Source organism: Bubalus bubalis, chromosome 16, assembly GCF_019923935.1.
Source record: "Bubalus bubalis isolate 160015118507 breed Murrah chromosome 16, NDDB_SH_1, whole genome shotgun sequence".
Taxonomy (NCBI): Eukaryota; Metazoa; Chordata; class Mammalia; order Artiodactyla; family Bovidae; genus Bubalus; species Bubalus bubalis.
In genome coordinates, this window is record NC_059172.1 from 1595406 (window position 1) to 1608881 (window position 13476).

Here is a 13476-nt window from a genome sequence, read left to right on the forward strand (position 1 = left end):
AGGAAAAGGGAGCAGATTTTTCTCACCTGGATGCAGCCTGAAGAGCCGCCAGCAAACACGGTGCAGCTGCCATCTTGCACAAACCCTTGAACGAGGCCACAGGGCCCCATGGGTTTGCACAGTACCCACTTCCTTCTGTTTTTTTTTTTTTTTTTTTTTTTTTTGCATTTTCTTCTTACCAAACACACAAATAGACTTCAGGTCTTTCCAAGTGGGACATTCCATAAACCGTAAACAAAACATGGACGTGAAGGAAATCTGGTCTTAGTCAAACACCAAACTATCATTTTCGCATTAAACTCCCTGCACATAGATTTTTTTTTTTTTAATGAAGTCTGTCAGGTGATTTTCCCCATTGCCATCCATTTTTTCAAGTCCTCATGTTGGCAGGGCAGGGATGGGGGCGGGGTGCGGTGTGCAGCCATGGGGTATGGAGGACTGAACATGGACTTTGGATTCTGGAAGACTTTAGTACAAATTCCAGCTTTACCACAGCCTCTCTGCATGACCTTGTCAGGCACTTCTCCAAAATTCCATTTTCACATCTGAAAGTGCATTTAAGAATGTTTTTCACTGGGAGCTACTATGAGGATGTTACGAAATAAAAGATATGAAAGGTGCGATCCACACAGCCAAAAATGGTAGTACCTGTTGGTCTTCTTTCTTCTTCCTCCTTATTGTACAAAATCATAGAGTTTAGAATTTTAAAGAACCAATAAAGTCAACTACAGAGAAGGCAAGGGCATCCCACTCCAGTACTCCTGCCTAGAAACTCTCTTGGACGGAGGCGCCTGGTAGGCTGCAGTCCATGGGGTCGCAAAGAGTTGGACACTTTCACTTTCATGCATTGGAGAAGGAAACGTCAACCTACTCCAGTGTTCTTGCCTGGAGAATCCCAGGGACGGAGGTGCCCAGTAGGCTGCTGTCTATGGGGTCACACAGAGTCGGACATGACTGAAGCGACTTAGCAACAGCAATAGCAACAACAAGGTCAACTAATTAAGATCCACTCTGTCCCTCTCTCTGTTGTTGTTCAGTCCCTAAGTTATGTCTAACTCTATGCAACCCATGGACTGCAGCATGCCAGGCTCCTCTGTTCTCCATTATCTCCTGGAGTTTGCTCAGATTCATGTCCCTTGAGTCAGTGATGCTGTCTAACCATCTCATCCTCTGTCACCCCCTTCTCCTTTTGCCTTCAGTCTTTCCCAGCATCAGGGTCTTTTCCAGTGAGTTGGCTCATCAGGTGGCCAAAGTATTGGAGCTTTAGCTTCAGCATCAGTCCTTCCAATGAATAACCTGGAATATACTCTCTCTCATAGCCTATTCATTTTATTTTTTTCCAGTTTTATTAAGATACAAATGACATATAACTTTGCATTAGTTTAAGGTGTACACCATAATGGGTCAGTATATGCATATATTGTGAATGGATTACCATGGTTTATGTAGTTAAGATACATCGCCTCACATAGTTACACAATTTTTCTCACAAGGAGAACTTTTAAGATGTACCGTCCTAGCTACTGTTAAATATATGATGCGTTTTTGTTAACTTTAGTCACCATGATGTACATCTCCAGAAATTATTTCTCTTATTGCTGGAAATCTGTACCCCTTGGTCACCTTCACCCATTGCCTCTGGCAGCCACCAATCTGGTTTGTGTTTCTATGAGTTTGCTTGTTTTTAGATTCCATGTGTAAGTGAGATCATCACTGTCTTCTCCTCACTTCTAGTGATGGAGAATTTACTCCATTCCAAAGCATCCATTCTGCCTTTGGACTATCCTATTTGTTTCATTTTAATCTCTCTGTCTCTTTCTCTCCTTCAGTTTTACCCATTCAGTCCTAACTCCAACCCTTGGAGTCATCCAAAAGATATTTTTACACTGAAGAAGTTCTGTAAAATATTTGGTGCCACACAAAGGTGACTGTGGTTGATGATATAGTTACCTATTTTGAAGCCAAAAGCCACTCTTGGCTTCCCTATCTCTAGGGAAACCTTATTGGACCCAGATCAGAGACTAGAAATATAATGGAAGCAGGGCCAATGGAAATCAACTCCACCCAACCAAAGCTGGCATCCTTTTTTTCTCTGAGCCCAGATGGGCAGCCAAGTTGCTAATCGGTTCTCTCTGGGACCTGTCATACCCCTTAACTAGAGACCCAGTGGTACCTTGGAGAGTATGGGTCTTGCTTTAGAGTCCTGTTGAGTCCTTCCCTTGGCCAATTTAAAGTAGCCACATTCAAATTTCATTTATCTTTTTGACCAACACCACAATGCTCCAGGTGCCAGCAGAGATGAGTTTTATCCTTGCTACAAGCTTCTGGTCTTCGATATCCTACTGAAACTTAAGAGTTTAAGGAGTTTTAGGTGAGTCTGCTCTTTGCCTTACTTAAGACATAGTTCACAGTGAATCCTTGAATGTCAGAATAGGAGGGTTGGAAAGACCCTTGAAAATGGGCAAGGTGGAGGGGTGCTCTTCCCTACTGCTCTGGCTTTAACTAGAGGAGCTGGACTAGACCTATTTTATAAATCTGGAATTCTACAGAGGATCTCATTTTTAAAAAGTTTCTGCTACTTACTAATGGAAATTAAGATGGAAAGAAAGACGGAAGGGAAGTGGAGTAGAAGACAATGATCTGAGTTAATTTCTTGTATAGGTAGGGGATAGGAAGATTAAGATCCAGAAAGGCAAATATCTTTCCCCAAGGTCACACAGCCAAAAGATAGGAGCAACAGGACTCAAATGAGCAATTTTGTTTCTAGCCTATTCTAAACTCATGAATATGTGCATGTGTATGCCCACAATGTAAAAATATCATCTAGTTTCCTTGGATTCTCTCTAGGGATCACTGAAGCTCCAGGTTTTAGAATAAGGTAAAGCAGAAAGGGCTATTCCTGGAAAATGAGATTTAGGTTCTAATTTCACCTCTGATACCAAACAACTATATAGTCACTCTCAGACCACACAAAATAATGTGTGTGTGTGTGTAAGTGTGTATATATATGCATATTAGTTAAATAATTATAATGCAATTTAATGTATGTCATGTACTCTATTTCTTTATCTTCACCTTCAGATAATTCAGGTCAAAGAAACCAAGTTATCGACATAGTAATCATATAAAATAATTGGCAGTCAACATGTATCTCACTCTAAAAATGTAATAGACTAGATATCTTAGAACCTTGAGGCTAAAGTAGCAAGAATCAGGATGAAACTTGCTAAAACATACCTTTGATAATGACTGTAAATGTGAGACTTGAAGCAGGGAGATTAGTTGTCTGGCTAGATGTGGTTCCATACTACAGAATGAATGATGTCATTACATCTCCAGGGTGGGTTTGTTTCTCCATCTACCTGTTTAATTCAAATGATCATCAGCTTTCTTGCTGCCTGGGAGGCAACTTTCTAGTCTTCCTTCTCAGCCTCTTTCACTTTCATCCACCTTCTCCACTGCTTCTGTTCTGCTCTCAGTTATATTGTTAAATTAGTATTTGACATCTAGTTCCCTGTTTACAGAAAAAGTTAAATTTAAAAAACAAGCAAAAATAAAATGTTCTTGCTTTCTCTTTTGGCCGTAGGGGAAAGGTCAAACTCCTTATCGTGATATTTATTCAACGAATACGCATTGAATACACACTATGTGCCAAGCACTGGTCTAGGTGCTCGTGATACTTCAATGAGCAAAAGAGACAAAAATGCCAAAAAATCATAGACTTCATTGAGTTTACATTCTTGTGGAGGGAGAGAGACCATTGGTAGTCAATAAAGCAATGAACTATACGCTATGTAGAAGGCGAGGTATGTGTATGTGCTTAGTCGCTCAGGCGTGTCTGACTCTTTGAGACCCCATAGCCTGCCAGGCTCCTCTGTCTGTGGGGATTCTCCAGGCAAGAATACTGGAGTGGGTTGCCATGCCTTCCTCCAGGAGATCTTCCTGACCCAAAGATCAAACCTAGGTCTTCCGCATTGCAGGTGGATTCTTTACCATCTGAACCACCAGGGAAGCCCAGAAGAGGAGATAAGTCTTATCAAAAGAACACAGCAGGGCAAAGGGGACAGAAGCCCAGAAGTGGAGAGAAGGTTGAAATTAAATATGAACGTGTAAATCCATATATACAATTATATATATATATAGTATGTGCCATTATATATGCAATAGGTACCATTATATATGCAATAAATGCAATTATATATATGAAACATTTCAACGTATGTCCTCATCATCTTCACTTTTGAAGCCCTTTCACAGTTTGTTCAGCCCCTCCCATCTCTCAAAGGTAGACTTAATTATCTTCTCTTAATTCTGATTACTCTGTGCTCCAGCCATGCTAACACTTTAAGTGTTCCTCAAATGCTATGGTCTCTGTGCTTTTGCAAACGCTTTTTTCATTTTTAACACAAAGCTCTTGAGCGAACCACCTGTCAACCACTCACACACAAAATTTTCATTCTGGTTACTCTTTCCTCATTGTTGGAGTCCTCAAAGGCATTTCCTCTCAGATGCTGTGCCCCAGACCCAGGGCACTGGACAAACACTGCTCTCGGCGCCCCTGAAGCACGGGGGTGTGATTCATTTATTTCCTGACTGTCTCATGCAATATGTTGAATATATTGAACTTAATAGCAATGTTTTATTACTTTCTACATCATCTTCATTTCTTTGTCAAACACGCGGTGTTGATAATGTTGAGTGTAAATATTTCACAGCATGGAGCTTTTTTTCCTTACCCTTTCTTTAATTTCTAAAGGGGAAGCCGGTTTTTCACATCTCTAAGTGCTTCATTGCTCTGCTTTAAGGAAAAAGAACATCTTGACTCCATAAAGCCTGGTCAGAATAGACAATGATGATAAGAAACAAAATTGCCTCTCTAGGAATTTATTTTCAAAAAAGAAAAAATCTAGTATAAATCTGAGTGGCTCAATAATCGAATCACAAAGCTTGTTGTTCAGTCACTCAGTCGTGTCCAACTCTTTCCGACCCCATAGACTGCAGCACACCAGGCTTCCCTGTCCCTCACCAACTCCTGGAGCTTGCTCAAACTCATGTCCATTGAGTCAGTGATGCCATCCAATCATCTCATCCTCTGTCTTCCCCTTCTCCTCCTGCCCTCAATCTTTCCCAGCATCAGGGTCTTTTCAAATAAGTCAGCTCTTCACATCAGGTGGCCAAAGTATTGGAATTTCAGCTTCAGCATCAGTCCTTCCAATGAACACACAGGACTGATCTCCTTTAGAATGGACTGGTTGGATCTCCTTGCAGTCCAAGGGACTCTCAAGAGTCTCCTCCAATACTGCAGTTCAAAAGCATCAATTCTTTGGTGCTCAGCTTTCTTTATGGTCCAACTCTCACATCTGTACATGACTACTGGAAAAAGCATAGCTTTGAGTATACTGACCTTTGTCAGTAAATTAATATCTCTACTTTTTAGTGTGTTGTCTAAATTTGTCATAGCGTTGCTTAGAACAACTGAAAAAAAGGGGGTGGTGGTATTTAATCCCAATGCTATGAATAACTGCCTTTGATAAAGCTGTGATGTGGACAGTGAAGGTGATGATCCAGATAATGCAAACATGGCAGTCTATTCTGAGGCCGGTCACTTTTGCATAAAAAATGAGATGAGGGTGACGATAATCTTTTGGAAAACCCCAACAAATGCTGTAGAGGGGATTTCTGCATTGGGTGGAGGTAAGACATTTGCCTTTCACTGTCTCTTCGGGCTCTGAGGGTCTAGGATTCCATGACAGAACCAAATGGTTTCTTTACCTGGATTTTCATTGCCTCAGGAATTGCATGGGGCTCTGAAGGCAGGAGAGAGAAGACAGTGGCCCTGGGCCAGAACATCAACCTGATGACACATTTCATCCTTTTGGGATTTTCAGAGCATCCAGAGCTTCAGGTTATCCTTTTCAGTCTGTTTCTGGGGATCTTCTTCATGACTCTAGCGTGGAAGCTGGGCCTTATCGTCCTGATCACGGTGGAGTCACACCTCCACTCCCCCATGTATTTCTTCCTCGGTAACTTGTCCGTCATTGACCTCTCGTATACCTCCTCCATAGCCCCTAAGATGCTCTGTGACTTCTTCAGGGAGCAGAAGACCATCTCCCTCGTGGGCTGTGCCGCCCAGTTTTTCTTCTTCATCGGGTTGGGGGACGCGGAGGTCCGCCTCCTGGCAGCCACGGCGGACGATCGGTTCGCCGCCACGCGCAGCCCTGCAGCCTCTGCTCTGCGCAGCCGTCTGTGTGCGCATGGCCGTCGCAGCATACCCTGGAGGCCTCCTCACCTGACTGGTCCAGACCAGCTCTGTATCCGGGCTCCAATTCTGTGGGCTACGGGTCATTCACCACTTTTTCTGTGACCTGCCACCCTTGCTGGTCTTGTCTTGGTTCAGCCCCTTCCTCAGCCAGGGAGTGACCTCGCTCGTTCAAGACATCAGCTCTTGTTGTCGTGGTTTCCTATGGCTACATCATCGCTGCTGTCACGAGGATCCGCTCAACCCCAGGGTGGACAAAAGCTTTCAATACCTGTGCCTCTCATTTGATCACAGTGACTCTCTTTTATGGCCCTGGTCTCTTCGCATGTCTCCACTCTGGTGTTGGCTACTCGCCGGGCCAAGATATGGTGGTGTCCTTGTTCTATGGAGTTGTGAGTCCCAAAGCTGAACCCCATCATATACAGTTTGAGAAACAAGGAGATAAAAAAGATACCTTGAAAAAACTCAAGGAAGGAAGCCGATGTTCACTCTGTGTGTTATAGTTCCTTGAATTAAAAAACAATTTAATTTTCCTATATGTACCTTGGCATAAAAAATAAATGGCCCACTTATTATTAGTCATAATAGGAATTTGAATAATAAGTTAAAGAAGCTATTTCAGATAAGACTCCCAACCTACATGTCTACTGCATAATTAGGCCCCACAAAGATTTGTTTATTCCTTTTACTCTTCTGGTCATAGACTGATGGGGTTTCCATTTTGATTATTTGTGATAGAAAATAATGTATTTTTTACTTTGGAAGTTTGTTTATATCATTTCTTTTTAGATTCCACATATAAAAATGTCATACAATATTTCTCCTTCTCTGTTTGACTTACTTCACTCAGTATGACACTTTGTAGGTCCATCCATGTCAGTTCAGTTCAGTTCAGTCGCTCAGTCGTATCTGACTCTTTGCGACCCCATGAATTGCAGCATGCCAGGCCTCCCTGTCCATCACCAACTCCAGGAGTTCACTCAGACTCAAGTCCATCGAGTCAGTGATGCCATCTAGCCATCTCATCCTCTGGCATTCCCTTCTCCTCCTGCCCCCAATCCCTCCCAGCATCAGAGTCTTTTCCAATGAGACAACTCTTCGCATGAGGTGGCCAAAGTACTGGAGTTTCAGCTTTAGCATCATTCTTTCCAAAGAACACTCAGGACTGATCTCCTTTAGAATGGACTGGTTGGATCTCCTTGCAGTTCATGGGACTCTGAAGAATCTTCTCCAACATCACAGTTCAAAAGCATCAATTCTGCACTCAGCTTTCTTCACAGTCCAACTCTCACATCCATACATGACTACTGGAAAAACCATAGCCTTGACTAAATGGACCTTTGTTGGCAAAGTAATGTCTCTGCTTTTCAATATGCTGTCTAGGTTGGTCATAACTTTCCTTCCAAGGAGTAAGCGTCTTTTAATTTCATGGCTGCAATCACCATCTGCAGTGATTTTGGAGCCCCCCAAAATAAAGTCTGACACTGTTTCCACTGTTTCCCCATCTATTTCCCATGAAGTGATGGGACCAGATGCCATGATCTTCATTTTCTGAATGTTGAGCTTTAAGCCAACTTTTTCACTCTCCTCTTTCACTTTCATCAAGAGGCTTTTTAGTTCCTCTTCACTTTCTGCCATAAGTGTGGTGTCATCTGCATATCTGAGGTTATTGATATTTATCCTGGCAATCTTGATTCCAGCTTATGTTTCTTCCAGCCCAGCCTTTCTCATGATGTACTCTGCATATAAGTTAAATAAGCAGGGTGACAGTATCCATGTGGCTGGATGCAAATGGCATGATTTCATTCTTTTTTATGTCTGAGAAATATTCCAGTGTATATGTGCAGCACATCTTCTTTATCCATTTCTCTGTCAATGGACAATTAGGTTGTGTTCAGGTATTTTTGGTGACACCCCTTAGCTTTATGGCCTTAGGCGCTGTGTGGCTGATAACTTAGAGCCAGCTGGAGCATGGCCTTATGACCACGAACATTCATTAGAGACCTCTTTACAAAGTACCACTCATACCAACCCATTCATGACTTGGAACAAACATTTTCTTCCCCTTTCTTTGGGTACTGATCTATCCAAAGGTTGATCCTGACCAGGAAGGCTGACTCTAGACTAGGAACCTGAGAGCCCTCACTGAATTGGGTTTAGAAATGATTACTCAGAGCCAGCAAAGCAATAAGATACATGTAGACTGTGTGTGAAAAGAGATTAAGGTCACATCTGCAGGGTCATAGGGTTCCTTGGGGCTAGAAATAGGGACGTAAACCAGCAGATCCAAAGCTGTGAGCAAGTCACAGGGAGCAAAGAGCAAAAATAGTGCAGAAGCTCTGAAGGAGATCAGAGTGCCATGTGGCTAATGCTCATGGCTGAAACCACCGAGTGACTGGGTGGGACCTGACTTAAGAGACAGAGTCAGAGGAGACAGACTGCCTCCGGCAGCTCTGACTCCACGTCTATTCCCTAGACCACTTCTCACTCTTGGTCTTGCATGGATGTTTGGCTTACCCTCTGTTCTCACTTCATGTCCAGTTGAATTTCCCTTCATGTATTAGAATTTGTATCTTTTCTATTGTTTCTCCAGAGTTTGATTGCAGCCCGGAACATGATTCAGATAACCCTCCTGTCGTTTTCATGAATTGCTTCGGAAGGGGCCCCACACTATGACATTGTCTGAGATAGGAAAGCCAACTCAGTGAGTCTGCAGCAGAACTGAATGTGGATTTTAATTTGTCTCTGATCCTATTTTACAAGATAGTTCTTGAGCAAAGAACAAACACTTATGAAGTCTTGCTTCTTTAGTGGTTATGTGTACAGATCATGGTGAACCATGACAGTCATCCTTAAGCTCCTTTAACTTTGGCTATAGCTCTTCTGCCTCAGTCCTTTTAATTCATGCTGGGATTTGATCCATTCTCTGACCACTTGGGTTATTGGCAGTTTATACGTAGGAGGGGGCATCCCTGGGTGCTCAGCAGTAGAGAATCTGGCTGTCAATGCAATAGATGGGGATTTGATCCTTGGTTCAAGAAGACCCCCTGGAGAAGGAAGTGGCAACCCACTTCAGTATTCTTGCCTGGGAAATCCGAAGGACAGAGGAGCCTGGTGGGCTACAGTCCAAGGGGTCACAAGAGTTGGACACAACTTAATGACTAAATAGCAACAACATGTACAGGAGGGGCTATGACTTTGAAGTTCATCTGTGAAACCTTCCTTGGTCTCTGACTCCTTCAGAGGAAGTTCCGCATTACTGTGGTATATTCCCGTAGCATCCTCTATTTCATCTATCAGCTCCTGTGAGACTGCAGGTTTTTCTTTTTTACTTATCTGTCTTCTACTCAAGTTGTAAACATCTCTCTACTGTGTCCCTGAAGTATAGGATATGACTGGGACAAACTCTGTGTTAATAAGTATTTGCTTAATTAATGAATAAATCTCAATTCACTTGGCAGATGATTTAAAAATTTTATGTCAAAGGAAGGAATTAACACTTATTAGAAGCTTATTATATGCCAGGCATTGCTCTCAAAGCTTTTAAAAATTGTATTCCAACTCTATAACATATGTGGAGATTCTCCATTTAAAAAAATTGGAACACCATAGGTAAGGGAATATTTCTTTTATTTTTAAAGAAATATTTTTGATCTGGATCATTCTTTGGTATCGTCTTTATTTAGTCTGTTACAATATTGTTTCTGTTCTGTGCTTTTTGGATTTTTGCCCAGGAGGTATGTGGGATCCCAGCTCCCCAACCAGGGATCACACTGGTACCACCTTCATTGGAAGGCAAAGTCTTAACCACTGGACCACCAGGGAAGTCCAAATGTTTCTTTTAAACAGTAACCCTCCATGTCAACCCCTTCCTGCACTCCCCAAGAGGTAATTATGGTTTATACTGGCATGTAAATTTATACTTTTTCTGCTTAATAATATTCTTATATGTACCAGTCAAAAATATATAGTGCTGTTTTATGTGGCTCTATATGTATTCACATAAGTGAAATGCATATTGATTGGTTTTTCTATATGCTGATTTTTAAAAATTTTAATCATTACTTCCTGGACCTCTTTCCATGTTATACATATAATTCTCCCTCAGTCTTTTCCACTGTTGTAGAACTGACACACCAAAATCTACGTACCTACTCCTCCGTGAACATTTAGGGAGTTTCCAGTTTCGGCTAATTTATTACAAAGAGTGTTGCAACATACACATTTGTATACACCCTTCCTGCTAATATGCACTTTTATGGTCAAACTGAGAAGTTGAATTGCTGCTTACAGGACATGCATATTTAAAAGTTTTTATAGACACTGCCAAGTTCTCTCTAGAGTGGCTACAAATGGAGCCTCCTGACAGCAATGTAATAGGACAGCTATATCGTACCCTGGATGAAGGGTGACCACTATCAACATCAAACTGATTTTTCCCTCCCCAATGTTTCTTCAAATGTACTCTTTTAATCCTTGAAATGACCCTGTTAGACAGGATTGTTTATTGTCCTCATTTACGTACTACAGAAAGTCTCTGATATACACAATTTTTTTTTTTTAATTCTCACAACCAAAGTATGAGATGGGTTTGAATCATCTTTATCTAAGAGATAAAGTATGTAAGGCTCAGGAAGGAGGTTACATAACATATCCGAAGGCACACAAGCTAAGATCTTAAGTGTATGTCTACATGATACCAAGTCCATTAATTGAATACATATTCTCACACGTATGCTTGGCATCATCCAGAGATGAAGAAAATATTAAAACAAATTCTGTTAAAAAAAAAAGAAAAGACTAATTTCTCAAGTCAGGCATGATTTCATGGCATGATAGAAAGGAGGACTGACTGACTTCTGTTAAATAGTTAGGATTAGTTTCAATAAGACCACCATGAAGTTCTATATGAGGAGTTCTAGACCAGGAACTTTATTTTTAAAACAGCAATTCAAAAAGTATTATTCAAAAGTGGATTTGTTAATGGAACAATCTTATAAATGGCTTTACTCCCAAATAACTGTGAAACGAGGAGAAACCAAGATATTAAAATTGAGTTAATTAAATTAATATGAATGAATAATGCTCTTCAAAGGTAACAGTAGTAATGAAGCTTCAACCCAAGGTCCCTGGCGGTTCAGAAGGTAAAGAATCTGCCTGCAATGTAGGAAACTCCAGGTTCAATCCCTGGGTCGGGAAGATTCCCCTGGAGAAGGAAATGGCAACCCATTCCAATATCCTTGCCTGGAGGATTCCATGGACAGAGGAGCCTGGCGGGCTGCAGTCCATGAGAAACAAAGACTCAAACACGACTCAGTGATGAAGACTTTAAGTTTCTGTATTCAGGTAAAGAAAGGACCAGTTGTGCTGCAGGCTCCGGAGTAGAACAGTCTAGAGAGCAATGTATCAGGATATCAGGGTTGGGGCATAATATTACTGCAAGGAGGGTGGTGGTTGATGCTTTTAAGTCTCCCACTGGATTAAGCTAGACAAAAGAGAGTGATTAAAGAAGAGTTTAGCAGACAACATTGTATCAACATCCACAATGAATGGTTTATACTGGAGGACCCCAGAGGAATTTTACACTCTGATGGCTTTCCTATCAACAGTTTTACTGTAATAATTTCATTAACACTGTGAATTGTACCACTGAACATGGAAACACAAGTTCTTTCTACTTTGATCGCTGACAAGTTTTGAGTAAAATCTGTGACGTCTGTAGCCAGAATTTAGGTCACTGTGATGAGCACTTTTATTCTTATTCCTGGCTCTGATCTCTCCTTTTTTCTTCCACCATTCTTTTAATCCGTTATTTCGGGTTATTTTGTGCAAGCTGCTTGCTCAAACATTTTGGAGCCAAGTTGAGTAGAAAGATGACCAAAGAGTTTGCTTTGCCCACAGGTTGGTGCATTAGACAGTGAATTCACTTGGTTCTCTGGGTCACACATATCTCTAACCTCAGCTGAAATCAAATTTCTCTCCCTAATCTGCAGTCATCTCAGATGCCCTTTGCATCATTTTCCTCATTCTGTCTCTCTGCTTCTCTTCTGTCTCTCTCTATCTCTTTCTACCTGCGTGTTTCACTGTGACTCTGTCTCTATCTCCCTCTGTCTTGGAAGACCACCCGGACCCTCTGGTCCAACTTGAGATGTTCCTCTCTGGTCACTTGTCAGCCAGTACTTTCTTTTTCACATAATGCATCATTGTTCGGTGTCTGTCCTCCTCTTAGGCTATAATCCCCATGCAGAGCAAGTGGTGCCTGAAACATAGCACTTGAACACACAATTTTTGTGAACACATTAATAACTTTCTCCATCTCAGAACATTCTTAGCCATCAGTAACCTCCGAGGACTAGCTTGTTCCACTCCCCTCTTTTCACAAAGAACTGAGGCTCTAAGCGGTGAAATAATTTGCAAATGAGTCACAGCTGGCTATTGAGAACGCTCCCTTTCAGCCCAGCAATCTTCCCATGTCTACACAACAGCTGGCCGTTGCTGTCAACAATTCACCCAAAAGGAGGTGAAAGGTTCCTTAAGAAAGAATGCGGTGTGGTCTAAAAGCCCTGGCTTCACAGTTTGGTAGCTCTGACTTCCTGTTTTCAGGAAAATCATGCCGCTTCAGCTCTGCCTTGTGAACTTTTCCCCTTCTAATCAGAGTTATAAAACCTCAGCTGGGAGAAACTGTAGAAATTGTACACAGACTGGCAGTTTTCAGACTATGTTCCAGGGACCCCATGAAGGAAATGAAGCCGCTGGGCGTGGAGGCTGGTCCTTGCTTGTCAGAGGTGGCAGCTCTCTTACACATTCTGTGGACTAGTTTCCATGAAGGCCTGCACTGGAAAGTAAGGGTTCCACTGCTAAAATCACATTTACAATCTACAAACCTAATACAGTCCTCTAACTTGGAGAATTAGAATTAGGAAATGGGAGTCCAGAGAGGAGCATCAATTTGCAAGAAGACGAGGTGAGGATTCCACCTGAGTTCTCCTGACTCCCTGTGACTTGACCGTGAACTTCTCTCTACACATGCACACACACACTCACATACACACTCACAAACACACATACACACTAACACATATATGCATTCACAAACACAGATACAAACATACACACGCACTAACATACACACTCACACATACTCACACATACATAGATACACAGTCACAAACACACACATACTAACACATACACATATTCACATACATACTCACACA

General features: G+C 41.8%; 1 pseudogene; it reads left to right on the plus strand.

The window, feature by feature from the left end:
- Window positions 1–5746: 5746 nt before the first annotated feature.
- On the plus strand, window positions 5747–6718 carry LOC102397242 (annotated as a pseudogene).
- Window positions 6719–13476: the final 6758 nt, after the last annotated feature.